The 6,915-nt window shown below is 43.1% G+C and overlaps 1 pseudogene; it reads left to right on the top strand.

Annotated features, from left to right (window-relative positions):
- Window positions 1–5,870: 5,870 nt before the first annotated feature.
- Window positions 5,871–6,274, top strand: LOC114676129 (large ribosomal subunit protein eL31 pseudogene; annotated as a pseudogene).
- Window positions 6,275–6,915: the final 641 nt, after the last annotated feature.

Below are 6,915 nucleotides of genomic sequence, written 5' to 3'. Positions count from 1 at the left end.
ACTATTAGATAACCTTGAAGGTAGAAGGTATATATTTGGATGGTAGAGTATGAAGACAGAGCCTGGATCCCTGATGACAGTGGAACTGCCATACTAACTGTGCATGGCTTTCTTCCAGACTTTCTTTTTTACATAGAATAAGCCAATTTCTATTTTGCTTTAGCATTGTTATTTTAGGTTCTCTCTGAATTCAGCTAAATCCAATCCTGATTCAAAGTTTTAAATTAGACTACATTTTATTAACTAAAAATAACCAAAGTTATGGAATCTGCCCAAGATATAACATAGGGACAAGAAAGGGCAATTTAATATAGCAATGTTCAAAATAGTGATTGGATAATTTTAAAAAGTCAAGCATTAGGGGCCCTCTGTGGTTTATTTTTATTTTTTTTAACTGAGATGGGGTTTTGCCATGTTGCACAGTCTGATCTCGAACTCCTGGGCTCAAGGGATCCACCCACGTAGACCTCCCAAAGTGCTAGGAGGTTGTGTCACCCACCCGCCAAGCTCCACTGATCCCAGTTCCTCTGTAGTGTGGAAGAATATAGTTTCAGTAGAGATGTGGGGAGAGAAATCTGATTTTAAGAGACTAAGAAATAGTTAATTAAAAATCAAAATAAGGTTTAATTCTTCCAAAAGATTGACAGATTAAAAAACGAGAGAGATGTGGACTGAAGGATGGATTTGGAAGCATATAGGATAGCTGGGCAGAACCGGGTAAGATAGCAGTGGGGGGCAGAAGGCTGAAGAAGTAAGACCTGGAAAGTGTCTATGCTCACCACTACACCACCGATGCTGAAGAAGTAGGACTTGGGAAAACCATGGATCAAATTCCTGGAGGAAACTAGAAACAGAGAGAAGAATGACAGGATGGGGAATTTTTTTTTTTTTTTTTTTTTTGAGACGGAGTCTCGCTGTGTCACCCAGGCTGGAGTGCAGTGGCGCGATCTCGGCTCACTGCAAGCTCCGCCTCCCGGGTTTACGCCATTCTCCTGCCTCAGCCTCCGAGTAGCTGGGACTACAGGCGCCCGCCACCACGCCCGGCTAGTTTTTTGTATTTTTAGTAGAGACGGGGTTTCACCATGTTCGCCAGGATGGTCTCGATCTCCTGACTTCGTGATCCACCCGCCTCGGCCTCCCAAAGTACTGGGATTACAGGCTTGAGCCACCGCGCCCGGCCAGGATGGGGAATTATGGAATATTTTGATGTAGAAAAGAAGATCTTTATTTTCTCCTTGGAGGTAAAGATAGAGGTAAAGTCCTCTGCTAAGAATTGGAAGGCGGCTGGGTGCAGTGGCTCACCCCTGTAATCCCAACACTTTGGGAGGCCAAGGTGGGCAGATCACCTGAGGTCAGGAGCTCAAGACCAGCCTGGCCAATACAGTGAAACCCCATCTGTACTAAAATTAGAAAAAAATTAGCCAGGAGTGGTAGCGTGTGCCTGTAATCCCAGCTACCCAGGAGGCTGAGGTAGGAGAATTGCTGGAACCCAGGAGGCAGAGGCGCAGTAAGCCGATATTGTGTCACTGTACTCCAACCTGGGTGACAGACCAAGACTCTGTCTCAAAAAATTAAAAAAAAGAAAAGAATTGGAAGGCAAGGTGAGGTGGGGGTTCAAAGATGTGGGGATGGGCCAGGCACGGTGGCTAAGCCACCACTCCCAAAGTGCACCACACCAGCACTTTGGGAGGCCAAGGTGGGCGGATCACGAGGTCAGGAGATCAAGACCATCCTGGCCAGCATGGTGAAACCCTGTCTCTACTAAAAATACAAAAGTTAGCTGGGCATGGTGGCATGTGCCTGTAATCCCAGCTACTCTGGAGGCTGAGGCAGGACAATTGCTTGAGCCCGGGATGTAGAGGTTGGAGTGAGCCAAGATTGTGCCCCTGCACTCCAGCCTGGCAACAGAGCAAGACTTCGTCTAAAAAAAAAAAAAAAAAAAAAAAAAGTGGGGATGTGGAAAAGGTTCAGGAAAGCTCCACAGCACAGTTAAGGACTATAATCTTCAAATGAGACTTCAATGGTAAAAGAAGTTACCATTTGGGATGCCTATTGTCTGCTGGTTATTATGCTAAATTATTTACACACATTACCTCACTGAAAATGAAACATCTTTCCAGTTTGCTGCCTACCTGTCCTTCTGATTCTCTTTTGTGGGATCCTTTCCCTCTGTACTTTGTTTAAATATTGGTGGTCATCACAACTTCATTCTTAGCATTCTTATCTTCTTACTCCTCCTGGGTAATTTCTATCACTCTCATAGTTTCTATTGCCATATGCTGCTGACTCCCAAGTCTATACCTTCAAACCAGATCCCTCTCCCCTGTACCCAGGATGCCAGATTCATTTATCTAACTGCCTACTAGACATTTAATTTGGATGTCCCATAGCCACTTCAGACTGTACATGTCCAAAACCTATGTTCATAATTTCCCTCCAAACCTATTTTTCCTAATGAATTCCCTCCCTTTGTGAATTTATAGGATAGTGTTAAGAGTAGGGATTCTGGAATCACATTGCCTGGATTCAGTTCTTACATTAGCTGTGTGAACTTGAACAAATTATTAGACCCGTGTGCCTCAGTTTCCTCATGTGTGAAATGGGGATAATAATAATAGTACTTATTTCATAGGGTTGTTGAGCATATTAAATGAGTTAATATATTTAATTTTTTTTTAGACAGGATCTCACTCTGTTGCCCAGGCTGAAGCTCAGTGGCATGATCATGGCTCACTGTAGCCTTGAACTTTCAGGCTCAGGTGATCCTCCCACCTCAGCCTCCTAAGTAGCTGGGACTACCAGTTTGTGCCACCATGCCCAGATAATTTTTTTTTTTTTTTGAGACTGAGTTTTGCTTTTGTTGCCCAGGCTGGAGTCAGTGCAATGGCACAATCTCAACTCACTGCAGCCTCCACCTCCCAGGTTCAAGCAATTTTCCTGCCTTGGCCTCCCGAGTAGCTGGGATTACAGGTGCCCGCCACCACACCTCGCCAATTTTTGTATTTTTAGTAGAAATGGGGTTTCACCATGTTGGCCAGGCTGGTCTCGAACTTCTGACCTCAAGTGATCCACCCACTTTGGCCTCCCAGAGTGCTGGGATTACAGGCATGAGCCACTATGCCCAGTCCCCAGCTAATTTTTTTGTATTTTTTTGTAGAGATAGGGTTTCACCATGTTGCCCAGGCTGGTCTTGAACTCCTGGACTCAAGTGATCCGCTCACCTTGGGTTCCCAAAGTACTGGCATTACAGGCTTGAGTCACTGTGCCTGGCTTCAAGGTATTATTATCTCCATTTTATAGATAAGAAAACTAAGGCTCAGAGAACTTGAATAATTTTTCCCAAATCTACACAGTAAATATCGAAATAAAGCTTTGTTCATGCTATTCCACTGCCCCATGCTACCTCTTAAAGCTCAGGAATAACAAGGGCTCAAAAAGTCTAGCTTGTTCAACTTCAGGTTAGAAATCTTCATTCCGGCTGGGCACAGTGGCTCACACCTGTAATCCTAGCCCTTTGGGAGCCCAAAGTGGGCAGATTGCTTGAGCTCAGGATTTCAAGACCAGCCTGGGCAACATGGCAAAACTCTGTGTCTATCAAAAATACAAAAATTAGTCACAGTGGCATGTGCCTGTGTTCTCAGCCACTTGAGAGGCTGAGGCGGGGAGGATCCATTGAACCTGGGAGATTGAGGCTGCAGTGAGACTGATCGTGCCACTGCACTCCAGCCTGGGTGACAGAGCAAGATCCTGTCTCAAAAACAAACAAACACCTCATTCCTAGCTTAGTCTGTCTTGGAATTGCAAAGACCATTTTTAAACCTCTATTGTCTAAGACCCTATAGTTAGATATCTTTGGAAATCCTGTTTTATCTTAGAGATGTACCCTTTTAAAAACACTCCTGCGATCTTTTTTTTTTTTCCCTGAGAGGGAGTCTCGCTCTATCACCCAGAGTGGAGTGCAGTGGCACAATCTTGGCTCCCGGGTTCACGCCATTCTTCTGCCTCAGCCTCCCAAGTAGCTGGGACTACAGGCGCCTGCCACCACATCCGGCTAATTTTTTTTGTATTTTTAGTAGAGACGGGGTTTCACCGTGTTAGCCAGGATGGTCTTGATTTCCTGACCTTGTGATCCGCCCGCCTTGGCCTCCCAAAGTGCTGGGATTACAGGCATGAGTTATCTTTTTTAATGTCCTTAATCAATTCCCTCTCTCCTTTAGACATAGCAGCAATACCAAACTTTTCATCACTCACTTGATGGACTCTTTCTCACTACCTTCTCTAATGGTGAAATGTTAAAACAGTCAAATTTAGGGCTTCTTTAGTCCTACCTGCTTAACTCAACCTGCTTGACCAGAGGACTATCTTAAACATGTAGTGCAGAGCCCTGGTGAGGAAGGTGGTGACAATGAAACTATGCAACCTGCAGGTAGTACCATAGGCTATGTAAAACAGGTGGGAGTTGTGTATGAAAACTGTCCTAAGACAGAGAGGGATTCTTAGATAATGAGAAATAGACAACCCCCAGGGAAAAATAGGCTGTATTCCAAAAATTCAATTTTAAATTGACTGTTTGGAATGCAGAACACATTTTCCCTTAGAAACAATGCCATGAATAATTGTAGTTATTTTTCTCAAGAAAGTCCACACAAGCTTGTTTAACTCATATTGTAACAGAAATATCTGCTAAGACATTTTAGATTTGTGTCAAGTAGATCCCCAAATCCTTACTACTCTGAATTATAAATTAGCCGTGTACATAGCTGCCACCCCAACTAGACTGTGAACTCTTTGAGGGCTAGAAACTGTTGAATTATTCATTTTTGTATTCTGAATGCCTGGCATATAACTGGCAATAAACGTTGGTTGCATAAATGAATGGACAAACTTAATAGGCATTTGAATAGTGTTGAAAGTGTCTTGGGGAATAAAAACAGTAACATTTAGTGGGTCCCTTAATGTGTTTGGCGCTATCTTAGGTAGATGACCAATAAAGCAAGCTGCTTTGTTAAGGCTGGAGTTAGAGATGAAGAAGATAAAAACAATTTTAATATTTGAGGTGTAAAATAAATGAGTGCTTGACTTGCTAAATACATGTTTTTGGATTAAATCAATGGAGAGATACATTGATTTGGAAAACGTTATGGAAAATATATCAGCAGGAATTGCTTGAAGGGGGAAGGGAAGTGGTTCTTGGGAGCTCTAGGACTGAGGAGGGGAGAGCTATGACCACAGCTAAGAGCCCAGGATGGAAGAGGAAGTTTGGTAATGGTCAGAAAGGAATGATCAGGAAAGAACAGAAGTATCAGTCTGAATTAGATCTCAGTTTAATTTCATGTGGTTTACTGCTCCCTATAAAGAAGTACTACTCTGGCCAATCTCTGAAGATTTTTCATGAGTTTAGATTATGCTATTTTCACTTTCCCATAGATCGTGGTTAATTAGATTTATTGGTTTCCACAATGACAGTAGATTAAGCATTTGTGGCTTTTGCTTTGTTTTTGAGGCAGGGTCTCACTCTCACCCGGGTTGGAGTGTAGTGGTGCTATGTCAGCTCACCACAACCTCCTCCTCCCAGGCTCAAGCAATCCTCCCACCTCAGCCTTCTAGGTAGCTGGGACCACAAACATTTTTCCATGCCTATTGTGCACCACACACTATACTAGTGACTTTACTTATATTGTCACACTAATCATTTTAACAATTATTGAATTCCTATTATATGTCAGACCTTATGCTAAGCAATGAGGATAAGAGGCAAAGAGGGAGAAAACTCTGACCTTCTAAGAGTTATAGAAATATAAAGCGGAGGAAACAGGGCTAAACCAACAACTGCAACATAGTGTGGTAGTGCAACAAAAGAGTTAAGCATGCTTTTTATCAACTTGGACCCGGCAGAATGGCTTCCGCAAAGAAGGGTGGCGAGAAGAAAAAGGGCCGTTCTGCCATCAAAGAGGTAGTGACCTGAGCATACACCATCGACATTCACAACCGCATCTATGGAGTGGGCTTCCAGAAGTGTGCCCCTAGGGCACTCAAAGAGATTCAGAAATTTGCCATGAAGGAGACGGGAACTCCAGATGTGCGCATTGATACCAGGCTCAACAAAGCTGTCTGGGTCAAAGGAACAAGGAATGTCCCATACTGAATCTGTGTGCTGTTGTCCAGAAAACGTAATGAGGGTGAAGATTTACCGAATAATTTCTATACTTTGGTTACCTATGTACCTGTTATCACCTTCAAAAATCTATAGACTGTCAACATGGATGAGAACTAATCGCTGATCGTCAAATACATCAAATAAAGTTATAAAACTGCCTTCAAAAAAGAAAAAAAGGTAAGCACTTGGCAATATTGGAGAACAGAAGAGGGAAGCTTTAATTCAAAATGGGTATACAGACAATAAGAAAAACAAGTATTTTCAGGCCGGGCGCGGTGGCTCAAGCCTGTAATCCCAGCACTTTGGGAGGCCGAGACTGGCGGATCACGAGGTCAGGAGATCGAGACCATCCTGGCTAACACAGTGAAACCCCGTCTCTACTAAAAAAATACAAAAAACTAGCCGGGCGCGGTGACGGGCGCCTGTGGTCCCAGCTACTCCGGAGGCTGAGGCAGGAGAATGGCGTAAACCCGGGAGGCGGAGCTTGCAGTGAGCTGAGATCCGGCCACTGTACTCCAGCCCGGGGCGACAGAGCGAGACTCCGTCTCAAAAAAAAAAAAAAAAAAAAAAAAAAAGAAGTATTTGCCACAATCCCACTATACAGAAAAAAATAATATTTTGGTGTATGTCTTTACAGTCATCTTTTTATAATACATGGATATTTAGTTTTTCCAAAATGGTTCTGTTAATCAGGGTTTAAAAAAATTAATATATTATGAATATCTTCTTCTGTCAATAAATACATTTTTATATCATTT

Source organism: Macaca mulatta, chromosome 2 (assembly GCF_049350105.2).
Source record: "Macaca mulatta isolate MMU2019108-1 chromosome 2, T2T-MMU8v2.0, whole genome shotgun sequence".
NCBI classification, from domain to species: domain Eukaryota; kingdom Metazoa; phylum Chordata; class Mammalia; order Primates; family Cercopithecidae; genus Macaca; species Macaca mulatta.
The sequence above is the reverse complement of the archived record's forward strand: the minus strand, read 5'-3'. Positions and strand labels throughout refer to the sequence as shown.